Source organism: Sciurus carolinensis, chromosome 10 (genome assembly GCF_902686445.1).
Source record: "Sciurus carolinensis chromosome 10, mSciCar1.2, whole genome shotgun sequence".
NCBI lineage: Eukaryota > Metazoa > Chordata > Mammalia > Rodentia > Sciuridae > Sciurus > Sciurus carolinensis.
In genome coordinates, this window is record NC_062222.1 from 90460750 (window position 1) to 90486877 (window position 26128).

The window sequence follows — 26128 nt, forward strand, 5'->3', positions numbered from 1 at the left end:
AAGCTTTAGCAATAATAAAAACAAAACATCTTGACTTGGCCAATAGACTAGATGTAGAAGAGAAAGTGAAGGGATTCTGATATGGAAATTATGGTTCTTTCTGCATTATTTTATGTTCAATATCTACCAAATGAACCTGTGAATAAAACATTAATTCAGATTTCATGAAAAAAATTTTATTAAATGTAAACATTCCACTATTTTCACTGTAAATGTTTAAGGAAGTATAATGTATAACACTGACTCAGTAGGTTTCTTTTATTCACTATTTTTGTTTTATATCCTCACAGGCCACATTTAATGATTTCCTACTTACATTGATTTTTCAAGATTAAAATTAAGAAACTTCTTAATATTTGTGTACTTCATCATCTAATGTATTTATTGGGCAACATGCATGTATAAAATATTTCATTATGTAATTCAACCAAATGACTTAATTCAAATAGCTACCATGGCATATGGTCAGACAGACATAGACACACACACAACATATAGTTCTTTCTCATAGAATTGTATAATTGTATAGTTTTGAAAAACAGGGAAAATGAAAGTCACAAATACATATGCTTAAGTATATATTATATAGACATGAAAAGATAGGATAGAAATATAGGGTTAAAGTTAAATTAAATATTGATTCAGCTTATAGTGTTATTGGATGTGGCTGCCCGCAGCAACAACCCCACGAGACTGAAAATCGGAGACAGACTGGGAATGAGCAGTATTTTTTTTGAGCCCGAAGTTACTTCCTTTCCTTGCACCAGGGAAGAAGCCTCTTATATACAATGGAGGGACAATCATCTTAGAATAGCCAGCAAATGATCAATGCACAAGCACAGGCTCTGTATAAGAAAGAATAGGGAGCATGAGTTGTCCACGAGTACGGAAGGAAACCTGATCAATCAGAGTAGAAATTACATATAAGCACGCCCTACTAAGGCCACACATGCACCACTTCTTGACTCTTTGCCAACCGCCATCTTAGAACTACTTGCTCATATGACTACATAGAATATGTAATATGTCTCTCACAATTGGAGTGTGTGTATGGTTTGTGTGTATGTGTGTGAGAAACACATTTCTTAATGAGCAAGAATATTTTATTTAAAAAAAGAAATGACAAAGGAAAATAATTTCTGGAAATTAGAATATATAACAATATATTTACCAATATATGTTCATACACTTTGTATTTAAATGTGTCCAGGTTTTATCTGTTCCATCTTTTGCTAGAAATAATACCAGCAGATTTTGTTAATTTTTTTTTAGCAGTCCACAAAATGTATTCAGCAATATAACTGAAGAGAACCATCATAATAGACATAAGGGAGAACACAGGGATGGGTCTCTTGGATACATTCTTCACACAGACTAACAAATAACTTTAGGTGTCACAACATATGACAAGTATGATTTGTTGTGCATCAACACCCATTCATCCCCCACTTCTTCCTTCCTAAAAGAATCGTGATTTTATCAGTTGAGATGATCTGCCCACTTGGGCAATGCCAACTCCATTCCCCTTTGCCAAGTTTCCCCAGGCTTCCTTGTGAATCTTCCAGTGAGATGTAAGAAGAAATCTGCTAGGAATCTGAGGGGGATAGATTTTACTCCCAAACAAAACAATCTTGAAAAGAGAAAGCCTTTTGCTCCCTGCTTCCAGTCTCTGGTTGGGATTAAAATGTCTGGGGCAACATCAAACCCTATTACACTCATTGAGGAAATAACCAGGACAGAAATCAAACATAAGGATCCTAGGGGGTAAGGATAGAAAGAGTCTGGATCTTTGATAACATTGTTGATCTGCCACACAAGCACTGGATGACTTAGCATCTTAATCTTAAAATAAAAATTGTTCAGGGGCTCTGAGACATTTTCAATAGCTTTTCCCAAAATTCCTAACTCCAACTCTGGTTTCATGATTTTCAAGAATAAGAGAAGGCCAGATGTGGTCAGCAAGACCTTCTTAGTTCTAAGAAGGATGCTTCCATTAGACTGTTCATAATTCATATAAAGTCAAGCTTGGTAATTCCTTTTGCCCTAAATCTCACAATACAGGCATTTTTCCATTTCCAAGGGAAGGCATTTTAAATTCAGTCACTACAAAGACAGAGTAGTTTTTGGTTATGTAGAGCCAAGTTAAAATTGTAAACAGGCACACTGTCTCTGGGCTGAGCTGGCGTGGACGTTTGGAGGGCAGCTGATCCGCAACCTGCAAGCCGCCTCCTGTGAAAGACTGAGCCCACTGTGCAGTTTTCTCCCTTTGTCTCATAACCATGTCCACCAATGAGAATGCTAATTCACCAGCTGCCCGGCTTAACAGATTCAAGAACAAGGGGGAAAAAAGCACAGAAATGAGGCAGTGCCGAATAGAAATTAATGTGGAGCTAAGGAAAGCTAAGAGGGATGACCAGATGCTGAAAAGGAGAAATATAAGCTCCTTTCCTGATGATGCTACTTCGCCACTACAGGAAAACTGCAACAACCGGGCACTGTGAATTGGTCTGTTGGTGACATTGTCAAAGTCATAAACAGCAACAATTTGGAAAGCCAACTCCAACCTACTCAAGCTGCTAAGAGATTGCTTTCTCAAGAAAAACAGTCCTCCATAGACAACATAATCCAAGCTGGTTTGATTCCGAAATTTGTGTCCTTTTTGGGCAGAACTGATTGTAATCCCATTCAGTTTGAGTTTGCATGGGCTCTCACTAACATTGCTTCTGGGACATCAGAACAGACGAAGGCTGTGGTGAATGGAGGTGCTATCCCAGCATTCATTTGTCTCTTGGCATCTCCACACGCTCACATCAGTGAACAAGCTGTATGGGCTCTAGGAAACATTGCAGGTGGTGGTTCATTTTTCTGAGGCTTGGTTATCAAATATGGCGCAGTGGACCCACTGCTGGCTCTTCTTGCAGTTCCTGATATGTCAACTTTAGCATGTGGTTACTTACGTAATCTCACCTGGATACTTTCATACCTTTGTCGCAACAAGTATCCTGCACCCCCATGATGTTGAGCAAATTCTTCCCACTTTAGTTCGTCTCCTGCTTCATGATGATCCAGAAGTACTAGCTGTTACCTGCTGGGCTATTTCCTACCTTACTGATGGTCCAAATGAACGCATTGAAATGGTTGTAAAAACAGGAGTCGTGCCCCAATTTGTGAAGCTTCGGGGAGCTTCTGAATTGCCAATTGTGACTCCTGCTTTACAAGTCATAGGAAATATTGTGACTGGAACAGATGAACAGACTCAAGTTGTGATAGATGCAGGTGCACTTGCAGTCTTTCCAAGCCTGCAAACTAACCCCAAAACTAATATTCAGAAGGAAGCTACATGGACAATGTCAAACATCACAGTTGGCCGACAGGACCGGATACAGCAAGTTGTCAATCATGGATTAGCCCCATTCCTCATTGGTGTTCTCTCTAAGGCAGACTTTAAGACACAAAAGGAAGTGGTATGGGCTGTGGTCAATTATACAAGTGATGGGACAGTTGAATAGATTGTATATACCTTGTTCATTGTGGCATAATAGAACCATTGATGAACCGCTTAACTGTGAAAGATACCAAAATTATTCTGATTATTCTGGATGCCATTTCAAATATCTTTCAGGCTGCTGAGAAACTAGGTGAAACTGAGAAACTGAGTATAATGGTTGAAGAATGTGGAGGTTTGGACAAAATTGAAGCTCTATAGAACCAGGAAAATGAGTCTGTGTACAAGGCCTCATTAGACTTGATTGAGAAGTATTTTTCAGTAGAGGAAGAGGAAGATCAAAATGTTGTACCAGAAAGTACCTCTGAGGGCTATACCTTCTAAGTTCAAGATGGGACTCCTGGGACCTTTAACTTCTAGGCTGTACAGCTGAGGCATAAAGTTTGTTGTGTACTATGTTCGGTATAAGTTTGTCGTACTGTTTCTCTACTAAGAGCTCTTTTTAAATATAGTTTGTTATTGTAGCACTTTTTACAACAAAACAACACTTGAACAGTTCCAAACTGTACATACTGTATGAAACTTGTCCTCTAAATGGGTTTCTTATTTCTATGTGGAATTTCATATCTTACAGTGTCCTGTAAATAAAGATTAAATTCCAAAAAAATATGTAAACAGGCAGCATTTTAACATATTTTTGTGTAAACTATGTAAATGTTGCCTAATAGAACATAATTTCTCTGACAGTGACCAGTCATTAACATTATGACAGCCACACTCAGGGTGGACCAAACAGAGCAAGAGGAATAAGTAGTTACATATGAATAAATTTTATATGCATTTGTACACACACACTCATATATATAGTCACCTATAGAGGTAGAAGAGGGAAAATTTAGAACAATGTAGTTTCTTATTAAAATTTATTTGAAGAATCTAGAATCCAGCTACAATGAGGATTCTTTCCCACAAAAGTTATTGTTAAAAATACAATTATGGGGCACATAGTATGGTGCCTCTCCTCTAAGAATGCTTTGTTGTATTTCAATAATTTGGCTGTATAACTTTTTAGTGGCGGCGAGTTATTTTTAAAACATTGTTTATATGGGTTAGTCTGATTCTAGAGGAGCTGTCTGGTTAGAATACTAAAGTCATGCTAAACAAAATATGCTTAGGCCACAGAAGCAGACCCAATAATTCAAACAGTTCCCCAAAGTAGTGACCATCTGGGTCAGATTCAGAAATAAGGCTAGGAATGTTGTTCAGTGGTATAGTGCTTGCCTAGCATTGGGGAGATCCCAGGTTTGATCCTCAGCACCACATAAAGAGAAAAAAAGAAGAAGAACAAGAAGAAAGAATAAAAGAAATGAATTATATTTCCATCTCCCTTGAACTACTAGCACAAAACCTTCTACGGTCTCCATGATTTTTACTATTTCAGAAGTTACTTTAGCCAGGGTTTCTGTTTAAGGTTTATTCTGTTCTGGTCAAGATTACCTGTAATGCAGGATTAAAACCAGCACTCTAGAGTCATGTATTCTTTTCTAACCAATGGAGGACCCAGAAGAAATTGATGGTATGCTTTTTGAAAGGTTCACCTGCGGAGATATTGGGGAGCCCACTCAAGTGGAAAAGACCAAGGAAGAACAAGGCTTCTATTAGCAGTATTATCAGGATAGCATTCTGGGCAATAATCAACTCTATTAATATGGTCTAAGAATACTTGGTAGCATTCATTTTCTACAAGTTGGGTATGGTACAACCAATGACCTAGTTTAAAACTAGGGAACAATTGCTGCCCACAATCAGGGCAATGTAAATTATGGGAGAACACCTGGACTTTGAAAGACAAAACAAGGAGCAATGTAACAGCAAGAGACCAAATGACAAACCAGTCCCATTACAGGATTGGTTTAGCAGTTTCTCATTTCCACCAGCATTACTTGCAGATCATTCAATGTGACATGTACCTCAGTGCAATTCTTCAAGATTTCATTGTCTGTTTTTCACTCAGTTGCAACTCAGTCTCTGAACTCAGGGACTGATCCAGTCTTACTAGCAGCAGCACAGACCTCAGAATAGCTCCTTCAATTCCCAGCTTCACAAGAAAAGAGAGGACTGTGTCTCAATTAGTTATTTTTTCTTTTGGTTATCAGCTGGTGGTGGTGCCACACAGAAATGTGAGACTTACTCTGCTTTGCTGGTGCTGGCACTCTGGCAGTTGCAATACCAGTACCCAAGTCTTAAGCCCTTGGCATTTTACAGCACTGCAGAGGGGACAGGAAAACCTGGCAGAGTTCTCTTGAGAGTGGATCCAAAGAAGTCTGTTTTGGGAGGACCTTAATCTGGAACTAATCACAGAAGTAGCTAATGCCGAGTTGGCTGGAGGGTCTGGGAATGTGTCACATACAAGTTATACAAGTTGTAGCCAGGGGTTGAGCTCTCAGTAGCAGGAGAGGCCTTCAAATGTTGCACAATGCAAGAAACGCCCTACAGCCGCCACAGCAGAATGTCGTCTCAGATTTTGTTAAATTAAATGAAAATAAATTCCAGCCAGAAACAGTGGCACATCCCTGTAATCCCAGCAATTTGAGAGGCTGAGGCAGGAGAATCACAAATTCAAACCACTCTTAGCAATTTAGCGATACCCCAAGCAGCTTAGCAATACACTGTCTCAAAACAAAGAAATTAAATTAAAAGAGCTGGAGATATAGCTCAGTAGTCAGATGCCTCCAGGTTCATTCCTTAACATCAATAACAAAGAGAAATAAAAAGAATTTCTCTGGGTTGTTACCTGATATTTCACAGAATCAATCAGATGGTTGGCGAATTAGTTTCATAAACCAATCCAGAAACGGTATTGTGGGCACCAGGAAAACAAGCTAGTGAGGTTACTCCTTGGGGCAACTTTATAACTCAATACAGCCAATGTAACTGGGCTCCTGAATTATCATCGCACTATTTTGAACTCTTCTGTGATTTTGTATTATTATTTTAATTTTTGGAGTGATTGCATCACTTTATTGGCAAATTGTGTATCACAAACATCTGTGGATGAAAGAAAGGAATTTCTGAGAACCATCTGGTGCCCCATGTCGGAAGGATAACCACAAAATGAAAATGTTCATTACTAGGATAAAGAATAAGGACTAGTCTCAAATGATAAATAGGTAAAGTATTGGGTTTAAACTTGTATGCCATCACAGAAAGCTTAAACTTTCATTTGTAGGCAATTCATAACTATGTCTTAAGTGGAATAATCTTATCAGAACTGCATCTCAGAAAAATCTTTGGCAAAATTGCACATGATAATACTACAACTCTGAATGTCTGTTCATAGAGAATTCAGGAGACTTATAAAATTTCTGAAAACAGATGGTGTCTTAACCAGCATAATAATAGTGGTAGGAATGGGGAAGATGAACCATAAAGAGTGGATTTAGTCATTATTTTGAAAGTAGAATTTGGAGAGTTTATAACTCACTAGGTGTGAGAGATAATAGAAATGAAGCAAAGATAGCATAGATTCCTCAATCAATGAGTTGGAATGCTGATGGAAGGTAATTAATTTAGTTTTGTACCTACCATAGTTGAAATAAATTGAAGATTCAAGAATTGACAAATACTGATTTAATTTGGTGGCAGAAAAAGAGGTACACACATTGAGACAATACTTAAGAGCTATCGTTTTGAGAATCTTTAGCATAAGGAGCACAGAATCCAGAGATACACTGAAAAAGAAGCCCATAAGAAACAGTATTAAAAATAAAATAGTGAATCAGTGTTTTGATGGAAGCTAAGGAAAAAGATTGAATCAATCATTAACTTATCTTTATCCCTATCATTCTTCAGACTTGTAAAGAGAAATCATGATTATAGAATTCAAGAATGAATTCATGGTCATGAAGTTTAAAAAGTACTCTTTAAATTTTTTTTAGCAGACGGAAAGTTAAATAAATGATAACTTGAATAGGAGGGAGAGATAAAGAAAGGTTATTCAAAACATAACCTTACAGAGTAGTGTTATTATAATATAGAAAATTGTTTATTTCAGTTCTAGTTTAGGTCAATGTGATTAACTTATTTTATGGAATAGGCTCATTTATTATTGTAATTATGTACCAACTATTAAGAATTCATACATCTCTTACTTATTTATTTAGTGTAAGTTAAGGTTGATGGTTAAATTTTTTAAAAATTTATGTTTAACCATACCTAATGCATAATGATGAGTTAGAATAATATATTTCTGGGCTATCCTTGAATTGTATGCAAATAATTTTGGAAACAAGCACAACATAAAATAAGTTAATGTATTTGAAAAGGTAATTATTTGAAAAAGAATAAAGTTTGAACTTTAGCACAAGCCAAGAGATAAGAAACATTTGTATAATCATCCTCAGTATTAAATGAGAAATAATTTTTTAAAAAAAATTATCTTTACAGACTGCGTTTTGATCCATTGTACACAATTGGGGTATAACTTTTCATTTCTATCATTGTGCACAATGTAGATTCACACCATTCGTGTAATCATACATGTACATAGGGTGATGATGTCTGTCTCATTCCACTATCTTTCCTTCTCTCACCCCTCCCCACCTCATTTCCCTCTACACAATCTAAAGTTCCTCCATTCTTCTTCCTCCCCCCTTTATGTATCATCATTATCTCTAATAATTAGAGAAATGCAATCAAAAACACCTTAAGATTTTACCCCACCCCAATTAGAATAGCTATTATCAAGAATATAAGCAATAATAGATGTTAGTGTGGATATGAGGAAAAAGACACATTCATACATTGCTGGTGAAGTTGCAAATTGGTGCAGCCAATTGGGAAGGCAGTATGGAGATTCCTCAGAAAACTTGAAATGGAACCACCATTTGACCAAGTTATCCCACTAATAGGTTTATAACCAAATGACTTAAAATCAGCATACTACAGTGACACAGTCACATCAATGTTTATAGCAGCTCAATTCACAATGGCTAGATTATGGAACCTACCTAGATGCCCTTCAATAGATGAATGGATAAAGAAATTGTGGTATATGTGCGCAATGAAGTATTATTTAGCCATAAAGAAGAATAAAATTATGACATTTGCAGGTAAATGGATGGAGTGGGAAAATATCATGCTAAGTGAAATAATCTAATCCTGAGAAATGATATTTTTTGATGAAAAAAATATATTCAGCTAAAAAAGGAAAAGTTAAAATAAAATAATAACATGAGGTATTATATTCAACATTTGTAAAGAACACATTTATATTCAACTTTTTGTGTGTGTGTGTGGTGCTGGAGATTGAACCCAGGGTCTTGTGCTTGCTAGGCAAGCACTCTACTGACTGAGCTATATCCCCAGCCCTATATTCAACATTTTTAAAGACAAATGCTCCACTGTTATTTCATCCTTTTTAAGTTAATTTTGAAAACCTACTTAAGAAAGCAAAAAAGAATCTCAGTAATAAAAACTATACCATCAAAAATATAGTTGTAGTGCTCCTAATAATATTTAAAATGCTTGTATAATATGTCTTAAAATACGCCCAAAGTTCTCACCAGAGTGCAATAAACTGATGTACAATTTGCCAAGGTTTGAGACACCAGCTTACTTGAATGACTGCTTTTGGTCTTAAGCAGTCTTGCTTACCTAATGTTTTATCAAAACATCATTCTGGACATGCTCCATTATGCAAAATATTTGCAAATTACTGCTTTTATTGATAAAGTTTTTGTTAAATACTAACAATCCAATGCTTTTTCCTGAAAGAGATAAAAAATGATATATCAACTATTAATAATTTTTTCTTACTATGAAACTATACAGGATCTGATAGCAAAGGTATACACATAATTATAGCACAAATAAAATCATCCATTACTTCTCAGTTTAAACGACAGAGATGTTATAAATATTTTGGGTCATTTCTTTCAAAGAGTATGTTGTGTGTGTTTACAAAGGTGTGTTGGTGTGTGTTTACAAAGTCTAGAAATATTTGCACAATTAATGAATGATTATTATAGAAAGGGAAAGAAGCAGGGACATAGAGAGCCTGGAATTTGAAGGATTTGGATTCTAGGATTTTAAATCTCATAATGTTAGGAATACTATAGGGGTTATAATATTTTGCATTATTGATAGGAAAGATTTTTATAAAATGCTCATTAAATGATGCTTATGTCAAAGTTTTTTCCTTGCCAGGAGCGACAAAAACTGGATGGGTAGAGAAAAAAATTCACTGAATTTAAGGTTGGCATTTAAAGAATTGAATTTAGGTCAAGAATAAACTACTATGACAGGTGTTCATTTGTTAGCATATTTCATTTTGATTGTATCAGAAACAGGATATATGTTTATGAAGGAAAATAATAACAGGTATTATATTTAGAAATAATTTCTCTAATTTTAATCACCGAATACGTTTATTTCAATAAAATAGATTTTATTTTTATTTGAATCTTGTAATTCAAACCCTGTACTACACATGCACAATTCAGGAGTTTGTGTGCATAGACATGTCTTCTAGTCTCCTTTCTTCGAGAAAATTCGTGTAGGTTATTAGGAAGAGCTCTATGCATGCACTTCTGCTTTGTCATCTAGTGATTTTTCTGTAGGTAATATTTGATACTAATGTCTTTCATGACTTCATAATTGTATTAAATCCTGTTGTGACTTGAAACTTTTTCTATAAAGGTAAGAAGGACTACTATGGTTTTGTTAAAAGGGAAAACTAGGCACACATACTTCATTGGATATTAGCAGGTAGATTTTTCTTTCTTAAGAACTTTTGATTTGACTATAGTTCCAGTTCTAATTTCACTCCAAATATCTTTTTTTCTCCTTTTTTTTATTGTTTTTATGTAAGCAGTTAGTTAGTTGAATTCTTCAGTTCTTGGCACACTATCTTCATTGGTTAGATTAAGAATCTTGTTATATTTGCTATTTTAATTTTTTTAAATTTTTCATAAAAGTTGTTATGAATATACAGATAAGGCCACTCATGTATTTTGTAGTTTAGACATATTCAATCAAATGAATCAATAAACACATCACTCTGAAGGAAGTGGCCAAATAACATTGTATAGTTTGTTTTAAGAAAAATAAATACAATCCATATGATAAAACAATAAAACATTGCATTCTACAATCTTAATTCTTGCACTTATTAAGATATAAGTCATAGATAATTCTGGATAAATGCAACTGAGAATTAAAGAACCATATTATATATAGTATTTATTCTTTTCATTTCAATGCTTACTCCTTCTTAAATTCAGAGCACAAAATTGAACATACTAAACAATAAAGAAATTTTCTCCATGCTTCTAAACTTCAAACTCACATTTCAACACTCACACACACACACGCACACACCACATGTTTGTGTTTCTAACAAAACTTTGCCATGTATATGCCAAATACATATACAGGGAATAAAAGACAGATATTTATATATACCAGAAAATAGGTGATGAGAAAAATAGAAAAGAATAGATGGCTTGATAATACATAACACTTCCATGAAGGAAATGCAAAACAAAACAAAACAGATTTAATGTTGTGTCAAAAATACTAACCAGTGTTTTGGAGTTAATTTTGACCTGCATATGAAATAACTAAATGGAGTCAAGTAGGCAATTAGTTATACTAATTAAGTAGTAAGGTGAAGTTCTAGATTGAAGAAAAATGTAATTGGTATTTTAAATCATGGGTATCAATGAGTCTTTTAGGGGGAAAATTTTTCTAGAGAGATAAGCACATATCTAGTCAGTCATTTCAGAGAGGAAAAATCAAGAAATATGTGTATTTGGTACACATTCTTTTTGAATGGAATAAAAGTAAACATTTGATGAAATCCCTACAGGTTTAGTAGCAGTATTGAGACTGTTTGACTATTTGACTATTGACTCCTATTTGATAGGAGTTTAAAATAAATCTAATCCATGAGTTATGATTTTTTTCTAAAAATTTGCACTTGACTAGATGTAGGAATGAGAAAATTTACATTTGAATTAAAACTTTACAGAAACTTTTTAGGTAAGAAAAATAAGAAAGAGAGAGAGAGAGAAGAATACTGATATTGAGGCTGTTTGTAAAGGAATACTTAAAATAGCTACTCAGGTGCCCTCAGCTGAGCAAAATCAACGTGTAGTTAATAGTCCTGATGTTGGTGAAAAGTTAGTTCTTAGTATGTACTTCTTACATGAATAAATGGATGAACTTACTGGAATATATCAAATGTATAAAAGTTTAAAATGTAGCTAATAATAAACAATCACATTGATATTTATGTTTTTAGCAGTAAAAAGGAAAATCTTTCAGTGTCCTAATAAATTAGCAGAGATTTTAGTGTGTGTGTGAAGAAATTGAGATTTCTCCTGTTGTGACCACCTGAGATGGTGACCACCTGAGCTACACTGGTTTTTAATTCTAATCTTAGGGTTCAAGAAATATTTCTTTTTAAACTGAGTTCACCGAATTTTTCTGTTGAAAAACTTGTATACATAGGTAAATAATAATATGTTGAGTTTCAGCAGAACTCTTAAGTAATCTAATAAATAATAACTACTTTATCTACTGTTATTTGGGTGTTTTAAAACACCACAAATGACTCAAAGCAAAGCTGAAGGCAATTTTATTCTGACAAATAAACTTTTTTCAATTAATGCTTTGAATAAATGGTGTATGTCTCAGGAAAGCCCCAAAATGCCATGAATGAATACACAGGCTTATGGCTTAGATTCAGTTGGCATTTCTCTTGGAAGCCAAATCTTATTTTCATAATCAAGGCCTCCCACAGAAGACTCTTCTCACACTGGAAATGTGCCTGGTTCATCTAGATGCAAGCCAACTAATTGGTGGGACAACAGATGGGTCTATTCAATTGATGTGCCTATCTGCCAAATAAGACTAAAAAGCCTCAAACCAAAATAAAACAGCCACCAAACTAAGAACTTGATCAAATTGGACATACAAGCATAGAGAACTTTTATTCTTTTTCATATTTCTTAATTGTAGGATATTAAAAAAAGAAAATTTTCTAGATTGGGACAAAACTGCGGAATCCTACTATGGGGAAGAATGTTAGAAACCTATCTAATAAAAATAAATGTCATAAAACATGAGTGACACTGGTAATTAAATAACTATAAGGTTAGCCAAAATTTGCTGTTATTTGTTTTTGTTTTTAATTGAAACTGTAATACAACATGATAGCCAATGATCACAGTGGTTTTACTTGTGCTGATGCCAAATAATCTTCTTGTTGCTTTTTATTTTAACTTTAGAGTCTCTATTTAATATATTGTAAAGATTTGGATAATTTTTATAGCAAAATGGCAGACTCCAGTTTGTTCATGAAATATTCAGTGAGTCAAGAGGTCTGTGATTTGCATTCAATTGTCCTTGAATTACAGTAATTACCCACTACAGGGTGCAAATTCATAAAGATAAATTGTGAATTATTTGTTTTAGCTTAATGTCCATTTCCAAACTGTGGAGTTTGTAATGGGGGAGTGCTCTAAATTTTTTGAGATATTTTCATGTTAAAAGCCTGGGTCAGTAATCATAAAAACAAATAGAAAAGGATGGAGAAACTCATCCGTGTATATTGGTTTAAACATTAGGAGCCAGCTAGCTATTATAATTTATGCAAATTATATGTAGATATTCATGAATCCTTTGCTGTGGACTCCATTTGAAAACAAAATGCTTATATTTTGCTAGTTCCTTATAGAATAGGAACATCATCTCTTAGTTCTACATAGAACATAGTCCTACATGGAAAAATGATTCATTATAATTCATAAATATATCAAAAGTTACCTTCTTACTCTTGGAAAACTACATACAGTGCTAGGACTTTTATGAATTATCAAAAATAAGCATGAGTCACTACTTTTAATTGCCATTCTAGATCACAACACTATTTGATAATGAAAAATATCTGGAGATTTTAGAAACATTTCATGGAATATTGCATTTTAAAATCTCCTTTTTGTCAATGTCTATTTTTTAAATAACTGGAGATATTATTATAAAAGTAAACCATGATGCATAATTAGTCTTTTCTCTGTCCATATTTCTACTGTTTCTTAAATTTTACTTTAAGAAAATCTATCATCTTATAAAAACAAAAAATAAATGACAAACTAAGAAAATAATCTTGTATTTAAACAAATTTTAAATTAATAGTGAGGTTTTCCATAAATTAATAATAAACCTAATTGAATTGCAGTGTTAGAGAAAGATATGGCCACATTCTTAACTATGTTCCTTAATTTAAAAGAATGATGGTGATTTACATTGATATGATTATTCCTGTAATGGTTTTTATGTCAATGCCAAGAATCAGAACTCATGAATCTATGTGGTTTATTCTGCTATGAAGAAATGCCCTTGTGGGGAGCACATGGAAACAGGGAGAACTGTTTCATGATGTTTGCTAAGTCTGACCTAAGTAGGAAGTCTATTTAAATCAGATATCAGTAGGAGAGAAGAATTAAAAACAATGACAGGGTTATGATCATATTTTGAAAGTAGAACATTCAGGATTTTCTAATTGTTGTGAGATATGAGATCAGGCATTTTCTCAATCTTTAAGAAAGTTTGAAGCACAAGAGAAAAAGTAGAGAGTTCCCTAAATATGTTTCAATTCTGAAAGGCAAAATATTATCCTTTCAAGGTTAAAGATGGGCCTCAGTTATCTATTTCATTTGTATATGGCTATCATGACCCATTACACTGACTTAAAGTTTATTAACTGGTAACCAATAAGTTTGAAAACAGTTCAATCTCTATATGGCCATATAAAGAATATTTTCATTTTTATAATTCCACCTGTTTCTTTCCCTGATGCTCATATCTCCATGTCTAACTTCTAACCTAAGATCTTTGAATATCTACAAATTTAATCCATCACAAACCAAGTTCTAATTTCTCTCACTGTTACTATCAAGCTTCCTCACCATTCATATATTAAATAGCAATGGCAAGAACATACTTTCAGTTGCTTAAATTAAGATATTGGAATTATATTTTCTGTTGTTTTTGTATCACAGGATTGGATTTCTTTAACTTCATAAATTGTGTCAGATTCCAGTTCCTGGTTTCCAGTGTGGAGATATAGGTAGAAGGAAGAACTTCTACTAGGCTACAAAGAAGACAGTTATCATACTGGCAGAAAAAATAACCCTGAATGTCATAATAAAGTCAAGTCATTATTATATACATAATGGGGAAAAAAAAGGAATGTATTTGGAATCCAGATGATCAAATGGAATGACTTTTGTGACTCGTTTGTCTGGTTACAGCTAAGTTCTATAAGCATAAGAGTCACAACATGATAATTTGACTCATGGATCATAATCCTCAATAATGTAGGTTTGGTTTACTCCACTTGATCAACCAACTATACCAAAAGTGCCACTATCCAAGGTAGAAAACTGTCTAGAGTTTGGGATGGAGGAAAAGTGTCAGTTGACTTTATCAGCTGCAGGAACGGAATATTCTGTTAATTGTACCATTCCATCTCTTGCATTTTTTCCTAGAAATCTAACCAACCAGAATCTTGGGGAATCTGCAAGTAGATGAATTATGAATGTAAGAATTAAGTTCAACTGAGCAGATTTAAATGGATGCTGTCCGCAATTTATCATGGTTCTCTTTGCTGACAGCTATTCCTACACAGCAGGAGTCATGAGTGCTGCTTTCTTATGTTTCTCTTTCTTCTGGTGCATCCCTCTTTGAGAATCATTCTCATTGTAAATATGCTGCCACCTCTTCAAAGAGGCAAACTTCAGTCTTTGACAGCCTGATATGGAGTGACAAAATGTTAGTTACTATGTCTTAAAGTTAAGTCAACTCAGTAGTACGAATACCAGAGTTCTTCAAGGTTTCAGACTCTAACGAAAATGTGATGCTGGCTTAATCTTTTGTACTCCTCTATCCTGCTTATTTCTCTTCTATTGCAAGTACTCATTCAAATAACTCCATAAGCAAACAAAGAATACCCCTCTTACACTGTTTCTAGGGAATTCAAATGAAACATTACCTTTGTCCAAAAGCTATTCTAAAATGTATGAATCAGGGGATTGTGCCCAAGGGAGAGGTGGAAAAGCTCTTCAGACAAGGAGATCAATGGAAATTTGTGAAAAAAGGTGAGCAAAACATAGAACATGCACATAAAAATGAAGTATCTAATATCTCTATTTTAGTGTTTGGATGGCAATTTTAGTGTTTATTGTAATGGTATATTGCTATGTATAGCAAAGCACCATAGACTCAAAGGTTTATAAACAACAGAAATATGTTTATTTTGGTTCTTGAGACTGGAAGTCTGAGATCCAGCAACCAGCAGGTTCTGGTGAGGATCCTCTTCTATGCTTCATATTGCTCAGTCCTCCAATCCACACATGATGGAAAGGGTACAAGTTAGCTCTCTTGGGTACTAATTTCAATCATGCCATCAATGATCCACTTTCATGATCAAATTGCCCCATAAAGACTCCACCTTTTAACATTATCACTCCGGATGTTAGGATCAATATGAGTTTTGCTGAAACATATCCACTGTATTGTAGACCATGCATTGGACCAATTTTTCCTTCCTTCCACTAGGGAATCAAACCCAGGGTGTTCTACCATTGAGCTGCAACCCTACCTCTTTTAAACTTTAAGATAGTGTCCCACTGAGTTTCTCAGGCTCACCTCAAAATTATAATCCATTTGCCTCAGTCTTCTGAGTAGACAAGTTGAATTTCTTTAAATGAGGAAAGTAGCGGAATTCCTGAGGCATTTGAATGTATTAAGAAAACAGAATTAACCATAGTGCAATGACTCATCCTGTAATCCCAGCTTCTTGGAAAACTGAGGCAGGAGTATCACAAATTCAAGGTCAGCCTGAGCCATGAAATGAGACCCTATCTCAAAATAAAGTTTTAAAAACAGGGCAAAAATATACCTCAGTTGGTGAAGCCTTGAGTTCAATCCCCAGTAATACCCTCCCTGTGCCAAATAAAAAGACTAAATCACAAATTATGCCTGTGATAAATATAAAGAAATCTAGTTGTATTTATAAGAAATTCAGTAATGATTAACTTCAGCAGAATTAAAAAGTCAATTAAGTAAGGAAAATTATAATAATGAATAGTTCAGTGGTGTGGAGCATTCATACCTTTATATTTTGAACTTCCTGTACATTATCTTTATTTTTTTAGATTAAGAAATTAAAATTCTTTAAAATAACTAATCTCTTATATGTTTATATTTCAATTCCTATGTTATTGTCTAATTTTGAACTTTACATCTTTAGACCATCTATTTAAATGTATTTGTGTTCATGTACTGTGTTTCTCCTTCTTTATATCTCCCTAAAATTTTTCTTAGAGTAATTTTCTCTTTTTAAAGTTCATTTAGTGAAAAATTCATTTTTTTAATCTCAAAATGAATATTTTCATAAACTTCTTGAAATATAATTTCACACGTTTTAAATGGAATGTTAGGTAGAACTTTGTTTCTCTCTTTGTAAACACTATCTACGGGTCCTAAAATCAGTGTTATTACTAGAAAAAGTCCTTTTAATCCATCTTTTGCACTTGCTGCTTTGAAAATAATCTTTATAGGTTTGATATTGTACAATTCTACCATATATTTAATGCATATTGGTTGTATTTTCCTGTTGACCTAGAATTTCTTGTTGTGTATCCAGTAAGATGTCTCTTTTATTAAAAAAATATAGTTATTATACCACCATTCTCTATTCAAAGATTCATTACCCTAATATCGGTCCTTCTCACTGTATCTGCAAACATCTTCATTACTTCTTCAGTAGTTTTCATCTTTACATTTCTCTGTGTTGCATTTTGCTTCATTTCTCCAGATTCTTTCCTACTTTGTTTATTATCCTCTTCAACTATGTCAAATCTACTACTTAAGCCTACTAATTTTAATATTATTTATTATCATTATTGATAAATTATCTGAGAAGATTTTACTGGTTATTTTTAAAGAAACGTGGTCATTTTTGATACCCTCATGATTCTTCACTAAATTTTACTTTCTTTTAAACAATTATAATGATGTAAGAATCTCTGATGCATGATTTTTGTATCTGAAATATTTCCAAATCTGGCATCATTGCATGAATTATTCATCTATTTTATTCAAGAAAATTTGTGTGATTTTACATTTCATGACTTTCAGAACTTTTCAAATTTTAGAAAATGTAATTAAGATCTGAGTTTATGCTATTTTATTCCTCAAGAGATTGGCCTTTGCTTTTACCAAGTGCCTATGATAATTAAAGCAATAAGATAATTTACTGTTTGTGTGTGTGTGAGAATGTGACTTTGTAGACAATGTGAAAAGCGTGACCTAACTCCACTCACTCCAGAAAACTGGGGAAGTATTTTTTACCATTTTATATACTCTGATTTAATCCAAGTAAATATCCCTAGTTTTTACTCTATTGAGCAATATTTTAATTGTGGTTTTTTTTTTTTTTTTCTGGTTTGTTTAGTGTCTCTTAGCATGATATTCAATCCCTACATCTCAGGCTGAATATGGTCATTTCAACAAAGTCATCATTTTGCATATTAAGCTTTGTTTGTTAATTCCAGGTAGTAAATTGAATTAAATTTTGGGGATTGAGTAGAACAAACATTTCTCTCTAAATATGTGCATTTGCTTTTTCCTTGTTCTCTGACAATTTTCTTTCCATTCTTATAAGGTTAGCTATAAATGTACTCATTAATGAAATATATATCAGATTTTTTAAAATTTGTAGCAGAATTTTAGCTTGTGTATTCCATCAAAATATCAGAAATCATAGTTGTCAATATATATATTTTATTAATGTTTTTTTAAAAAGATGATTTTTATCATTAATTCCTTGTCTTTAAGATCTTCTCTCTTCTGATGCTTAGTACCCCTGTATCTGAACTTACTTACTCTGAACTCTTATCTTGCTAGCTACTATTCTTGGTCTTACAGACCTTCCTGCAGATATTTTAAACTCAGTATTTTCTTTTATTATTGACATGTATTAGTCATATATATTAATGAGATTCCATACATGCATACATTTCACATGGATCAAGTTCAATCTCCCTTTTTCCAACCTCTCCGTATACATAACCTTCCCAATCTCTAGTAATTGCTATTCTACTTTCACATAGACATTTTTTTTTCTTCCTAACATGAAGGATAGTACTTGTATTTCTGTGTTTGGTTTACTTCTAGTCAATTTTTCTTGTGCAGAAAAATCTGTTTCTTTCTTAGGTTCCACCTCAAACTCATAGGAACCCCTCAGATTCATGCTAAACTTCTCACAATTGCTGTGAGGGATCAGAAATGGTGAAAATTAAAGCAAGTACATCCAGCAAACTACTGAAGAAACAAACAAAAAATTACATGATAGGAAGTTCTATTTTTGAATTGTCCACAGTATGTTCATAATTTTCTAATACATAAACTAGTCACTTATTGATGTTTCTTCATAATCTTTAGAATCAACTCATATTTTAGAAAAAGTCACATTGGCTATTATTAAGAATTAAATACAAATTATCTTGCCTGAAAAAAAATGTGTCTTGGCAATAATTAGATTTACTTTTTTATCCCTACCTTGTGATTATATCAGTGACTAATAATTATAACTTTACATGTACCATTGGACATATTTTGTCACTTTTACATTATATTTGTTTTATTATTTCTCTCCCTGTGCTGATATATGTCAAAGAACTGACCCTTCATTTATTTCTAAAGGTCAAATCACAATAAATCCTCTTTTGGATTTTTCCCTCATTATTTTCTGTCAGTGTGAATGGCTTACTGTCAAAGATTCTATCCTAGACTACTAATACAGGAAAGCTCAGTCTAAATATCATCTCATTTCCAATTAGTTCCTTAACCACCCAATATTAATCACACTTTACCAAATGTCAGAATCTTTCCTGTCCTTCTATTTGTTCATTTAATAGAATGTAACATAGTATACTAGTGTCTGTCACATATTAGATGCTAAATAAATATGTTTAATAAAGAAATGGACAACACTCTTCCACACTTTTATGGAACTTTCAGAGCAGGATAAACTGTTGGTTCTCATAAAACCTATTCCCCAAATATACTTTTTGGACTATAACCTGAGTAGTTTGGTGGGTAGCATATGACAATGATAGATTTTAAAACCATGGAGAATAGCATTCTCCACTGACTACCTAAGTGTGGATAATAAATCCTTACACAGAATTCAGTTTTATTGTCAAAGCCTGGAAGATTAACTGCTGTTAAGAACTGAAGAGAATAAAAGTAATCAAATGAGGAAGAGATACTGCTTGTTTTATAGCCATTTGTACTTTACTGATGATATAAAAAATTGAGCAAGGCACTATTTAAGAAGAGAGTTAAAAGTCAGAAGTGTCATTGATTGATGTCTGAAGACCATCTCACATCAGTTCAAAATTTCAGAGTAAGTCAGAGCTGTCTTTCTGCAGCTCATAAGGTTACTTGTGTCTATATTTTAAATAGAATTCACTAAAACAGTTTTTTTTAATGTTTCCTTAAAGAAATACTCTACCATTTGTTTTAGCCATTATAATTTCTTAGTGACCATTAATATAAAAATAAAGAATATGATATTTTGTGTTTTCTATGCATGTAGAAAATCTACACTATAAAGCTACCTTCTCCTTTTCTTATGAAATGTAATAAATAAGCATAATAACTGATTTCAAGATTCATTTTTGGGCACACAAAAAGAAATGTGTTTTGAAACTAACATTCTGCTACTCTGTCTTTTAGCAAATATTTTGAAAGTCTCGACAGCTTAGCACAATCATTTTACATATATATGTATATTTATCTATCTATCTATCTATCTATCTATCTATCTATCTATCTATATGGAGAGAGAGAGGCGATGGGGCGGGGGTAACAAGAGAGGGAGAGTTTTAAATCACAGCATGGAGGTAAAAAACTAGTTCACTCATGTACAGTTTCACAAGTTGTGAAATTTGCTTTTTTTCACATAGAAATATAAAATGCACAAGTTCTACTTCAATAATCTAATGTAGTAAATGCAGCCCATGTTCTGCAAGGATCATTTTGTTTTCAAATGCAGTTTTCTGGTTTTACATTACTTATGCAAACAACTTAAATTCAGTACAGAAAATACACTTAGAACACTATCATATGACTAGTAAGATTCATACAAGTTTGGCATTTTTTTTTTCTCTTTTTCTGTCTCCCTGTTTCTTTCTTTTCATTTTTTTCTTTCTCTCTTTTTGCCTCTTTCCCTTTCTCTCTCTTTTTTTTTTTATACTTTTCTTGTTGATTGGCATAGACATGAGCCAAGAACTGGCAAATGTAGGGAGAAATGTTTAGAAATTACCTTCTGTGTTTCAGAAGCCTCTATATTATTCATGACTAAGAGAGGAAAAAATGCCATAAAAGAAAACAATTATTTTTAAAATCAGGATGACAAATAAAATGAAGGGTACCTATATTATAATTAGAAAGCTCTTTACTGGAAGCAAAAATATGAGTTCTGTTCTTGATTTTGGAAGACTTTGTGATAAAAACCTGTGGGAAAGTGTACAAATGCTAGCGAGTAGTTGCTTTCAACAAGAATTGACACTGCAAGTGGGAGACACGTGGAAAAATCTTTGGAAAAGTGTTTGGATGCCACAGTAAGAAGACAACAACTAGTGCTTTGTATGTAGAGGTCAAGAATTCTTCTTGGTATCTCAAAACACACAGGATAGCCTCCTGCAACAAAGGGTTATTCAATCCCAAACAAATAGCATGAAGATGGAGAAAGTCTGACTTAGAAAATAAAACTGAAACTGTATTCAACAAATATTTAACTTTTCATATGAATATTGGCCTTATGTGGAACATTCTCACAGGTTCCATTTGGGAATTTCTTCTACAAGAGTAAATTAATGTTATATTAAAGTATAATTCACAGTAAAATAAAATAAAACTAAATTAAATCCAAATATCTAAATCGTGCTATTTATTTCTTAAACAATTGCTTTTATAAATATTCACAACTTGTTAATAGTTTTTATTATTCATAAAACGTATACTAAGTTTACACTTAGGTAATAAAGACATAAAATATAAAAACAGTTCTTACTTATCTCACTAGAATGCCTCTGATCCCCTGCAGGAAACTCCTTTATATATTTGATCTCCTGATTTTGCTTTCTGGGAGATTTCAAATTGTTCGTTATGATCAACAACCAAATCTGAAGTTTCTGTTTGAAGTTATGCTTTCTTATTGGTCAAACTATTTCATTTCATCAAATTATTTCCTACACATGGCTGAGATCAGGTGTTGCTTTAAAGAGTGGACAAAGTCTTTATAGACCAGGTTTGTATGGTTTTGATAATAAAATGTTCTCAATAAAATTGTAAGCTAATCTATTTGCTTTCTTTCATTTCAGGTGCAAATAACTAACCCATAGATTTCTTGTTGACACAGTTTTAAGACTGGTGAATCTTCTTTATTTTCTACTTTCTGTATCTGGACCATCTATTTATCCCACATTTGAATTGTGGTAACTATGAAACTATCAAAATTATAGGGTTGACTGTCAAAGCACTTAGCTCTAATCAAAAATTTTTCATTGATTTTGTCTCCAATGTTTGACCAAGGCTGCCAATGGAACAACACTGCTTAGTAAGATCCTTAGTAAAAGTCTTTTCTTGTTTTGGAAAGTGATTCAATTGGTTTCCCCACTGTAAATTTAAATTAAAGACTTAGCATAAAGTTTTCTCTTGGCAGCACTTTATTTTTCAATTACTACTTATACACCAGCTTGATTTTTTATTAAAATATCTACTTTGACAGTAACTTACTATTATGGTTTACACATGGGGTGTTCCCCTGAAACTCCTATGTCAATGCAGAAAAGTTCTGAGGTGAAATGATTAAATTATGAGGGCTGTCAAGTAACCAGTACATCCTAGTATGAATTGACTAATTGGGTGTTAATCTCAGACAAAGTGTGGCTGGAAGAAGTAGGTCACTTTGGTGCTTGCCCTAGAAGAGTTCATCTTCCTTGCAATCTCTCCCCCTTTCTCTCTCTGCTTTCTCACCACAATTATGTGCAGTGCTCTTCTGCCATGCTTTCCCACCATAATATTCTGCCTCATATTGGGCTCAGAACAATGGAGTCTGATGACCAAGGACTAAATCTCTGAATTTAGTCCATGCTCAGAATCAACTTTTCCACCTCTACGTTGTTCTTCTCAGATATTTTGGTCACAGCTATGAAAAGCTCACTAAAAACATCAAGCAACAGAACAAAAATATGCACCAATAAACTACATCTTTCTGTCATCTGCTTCACAATTATATACTTGATAGATATAAGGTATGCCTTCTAAATTGTTATTAACTGTTACCAAAGGATTTCCAGGGAGTAACCAGGAGCACTTGATTTTCAGTCTGTAATATCTACTAGCTATAGTTTCAGGGATAAATCATGGCACATTTAGTTTTTCTTGTTTCATTGTCCTACACTCAGGTAAAATAATGTAATATTTAAGGTGTACCCAAAGTTTCTTTAATAATGAGACCTCAAATTTAAATGGCCTAAATAAAGTAGGAACTTATTTATTTTCCACCTGACAATCCAGAAGTAGCTCAAGTTTGATGGCAGAGAGTTAGTTCTAACCAAAAATTTCCAGTGAATTTATGTTCTTTTCTTGATACCTTCCATCTTGCTACTTTGTTATTTCCGAGACTTCAACTGTAATTCACATTTTTTAACATGCCCAAATCACATAAAAATGTTGAAAGTTAGAAAGCAGATGTTAAACAGTTTTTTAAATATAAAACCAAAATCCAAAATTTATGCACATTCCTTCTATTCATATCCCATTGCCCAAAATTTAGTGACAGAGACACACCCATCAAAGAGATGACAATGAATTCAAGGAAAGTAATTCTCTTAAATGATGAAAATACAATTATATAGAAAAAAGGCAGAAGAAACGAGTATTGAAGAACAATCAACCATCTCTGCTAAAAAGAATATTTCTAAAGAAATCAGGCGAGTTAAGAAATCCATTGAATAGTTTGACATATAATCAGTGGTTATACAAAGTCCATTTTATATAGTGATGTGATAAAAGCAAGCTGCAAACTCATTCTACTATGATTATATTTCGGGAAAATTACCAAAATATTTAATTTTGATTATATGAAAATCAGTGAAAAGATAGACATCATATTTAGTATTTCATAAGAGTTACACAGTAGAATGAGAAGTATACATTTTTTACCATATTGTTTCTTTTTATAATAGCACTTTTTAATGACTTCAGTTTGAAAAAAAAGACAAACTGAGAAAGTTTTGAAAGATTCTTATTAGAAACTATTTTACATTAAAATTTAGTCATTAGATCTCATTATTCAAATAATTAATCTTGCTACTCTGCATTCACCAAATAATTATTGAGAACCTATTATATTCAAGAGGTTATAAAAAAGGCTAAGGTTATAACTATAAACAATTCCAGGCATTGTGGTGCACGCCTATAATCCCAGTGGCTCAGGAGGCCGAGACAGGAGGATGGAGAATTCAAAGCCAACCTCAGCAAAGGCAAGGCACTAAGCAACTCAGTGAGACCCTGTCTCTAAATAAAATACAAAATAGGACTGGGGACATGGCTCAGTGTTTGTGTTCCCCTGAGTTCAATCCCTGGTACAAAAAAAAAAAAAAAAATCAGAAAGTGAAAACTATATTTTAGTGGCATGTGTAAAGAAATACCAGACAGTGCATGGCAGCCCATGCCTATAATCCCAGCAACTCAGGGGGCTGAGATAGGAGGATTGCAAGTTCTAGGCCAGTTTCAAAAACTTAGCAAGACCCTGTCCCAAAATTAAAAATAAAAAATTTAAAAAGTACTGGAGATGTTCTTCAGTTGTAAAGTAACACTGGGTTTAATATCTAATACAAAACAGACACTCATACACACAAACAACAGAGTTTAATCTGGATTTATCCATGCTCTCAGACAAGAAAAGCTATGAGAGAACTTGAGTCACCTGAGGCTTCAGGGATAGGAGATACATCCTAGAGAATTGGCACTGAGATGAGAAAAGAAAATTCGAATAGAGTTATCACGGAAAGAATAAATAAAGTGTGTCATTCACAAAATAATCAGTATTCATTAACACCAGCATCGTCCTTTCCTCTAATCTTAAGCCGATGTAGGTACAATGTCAGCATTTTATGCTTTCTTCTCCTCAAATTTTTGTTGTAAATTACTCTGGAATTTTAGATATAGCCAACTTTGCCCTTTCTTATAATCTAAGAAGCTGGAGCCCTGGCAGGCATCTAGAAAGATGAACGTCAGTGAATGGGATGAAATATAGTATTTTCTTATTTGACTCACAATATCAAAAAGTCCATTGTTTTTGATCCACAGTAAGTTTTCTATAAACAGAAAGAACACAATTGGCTGACCCAGTAGGTACTAAAAGAAGACAATCAGATGAAGATAAAAGAAATTGCAACTTAACTTGACCACACTCAGTAACTAAAAGAAAGAATATCAATGTTTCATAATTTGAACAAACAGCAATGAGACATAGTCAAAACAGTTATCTTCCTGAGAGTTTTATTATTTAACAACAGATGGATAGTGTGTTCTATAGAAAATATTCATTTAAAGCATAAAAGGATCCCAAGTTCTCGTTTTTAAAAAGAAACTAATTAAAAGAACAATAGAAACATATAAAAATACATTTTTTAACACTGACGACTAAATGAATATGGATGAAAATTAAAGGCCATCAGAAAATTTTTGAAAACATCAAATTAAATGAGTAGACTGTAATTTGAGGAAAAAGAATACATCCTACCTCAACTTCTTAAACATTAGTTTAGAAGCTTCAACTATTATTATAATAACAAATTCAAATAATAATATGTACAATTAGTATAATCAGATTACAAATAAAATATATTTAAGATATATTTATGCACTCATGAATTTCAATAAGATAGAACAGAAATATTAGTTGTATTCTTCCTCTTATAAATAATACATTTGTTTACTTTACCTCCCATACTCTTCTAAAGCAATAAAAAGAATTTTAAAGATACAAATCAACAATGAAAACTGGAAAGAAAAAGATTAAATTAGCAGATGAATTGTTTCAACACATATTTGGAAGATGAAGGCTGATTGTAGAATCATAGTGCTTGCCATGAAGTAGTCTATGCAGACAAAGATCAAGTAGGAGATCAGCAGTGGCAGATAGGTGAAGCACATTTAAAAGATATGATCTTAGAAAATATTAGCTATCTCTGGCACAGCAGAAATTTTGAATAAGAAGCAAGGAGAACAATGAAAGGATAGGTTTAAAATCCATAGAACAGAAATCGTGTATGTGTTAAATCAAAGTGCTTGAGAAAAAGAGATCTCAGAAATAACAGGGATTATTAAGCCATAAGAAATCTTAGCCAGAAAGAAAGGACAGTTCCTGCGACAATTTCTCTGGACTGTGTTCAGCAAGACTGTGTACCTGTTAGAAAAAAGTCACGCACCCCTGAAAACCCAGAGTATTTTCTAATGAAAATTTGGGAAGAAGAAAGCATAAATTGCTAATGTTGACTACATTGGCTTTAGACAAGAGAGGAGAGACAATAC

The 26128-nt window shown here is 33.2% G+C and overlaps 2 pseudogenes; one reads left to right on the forward strand and one right to left on the reverse strand.

Moving 5' to 3' along the window:
* Nucleotides 1-2279: 2279 nt before the first annotated feature.
* LOC124995000 (importin subunit alpha-1-like) lies at nucleotides 2280-3865 on the forward strand (annotated as a pseudogene).
* Nucleotides 3866-4894: 1029 nt separating this feature from the next.
* Nucleotides 4895-26128, reverse strand: part of LOC124994284 (torsin-1A-interacting protein 2-like) — a 55126-nt pseudogene continuing 33892 nt past the window's right edge.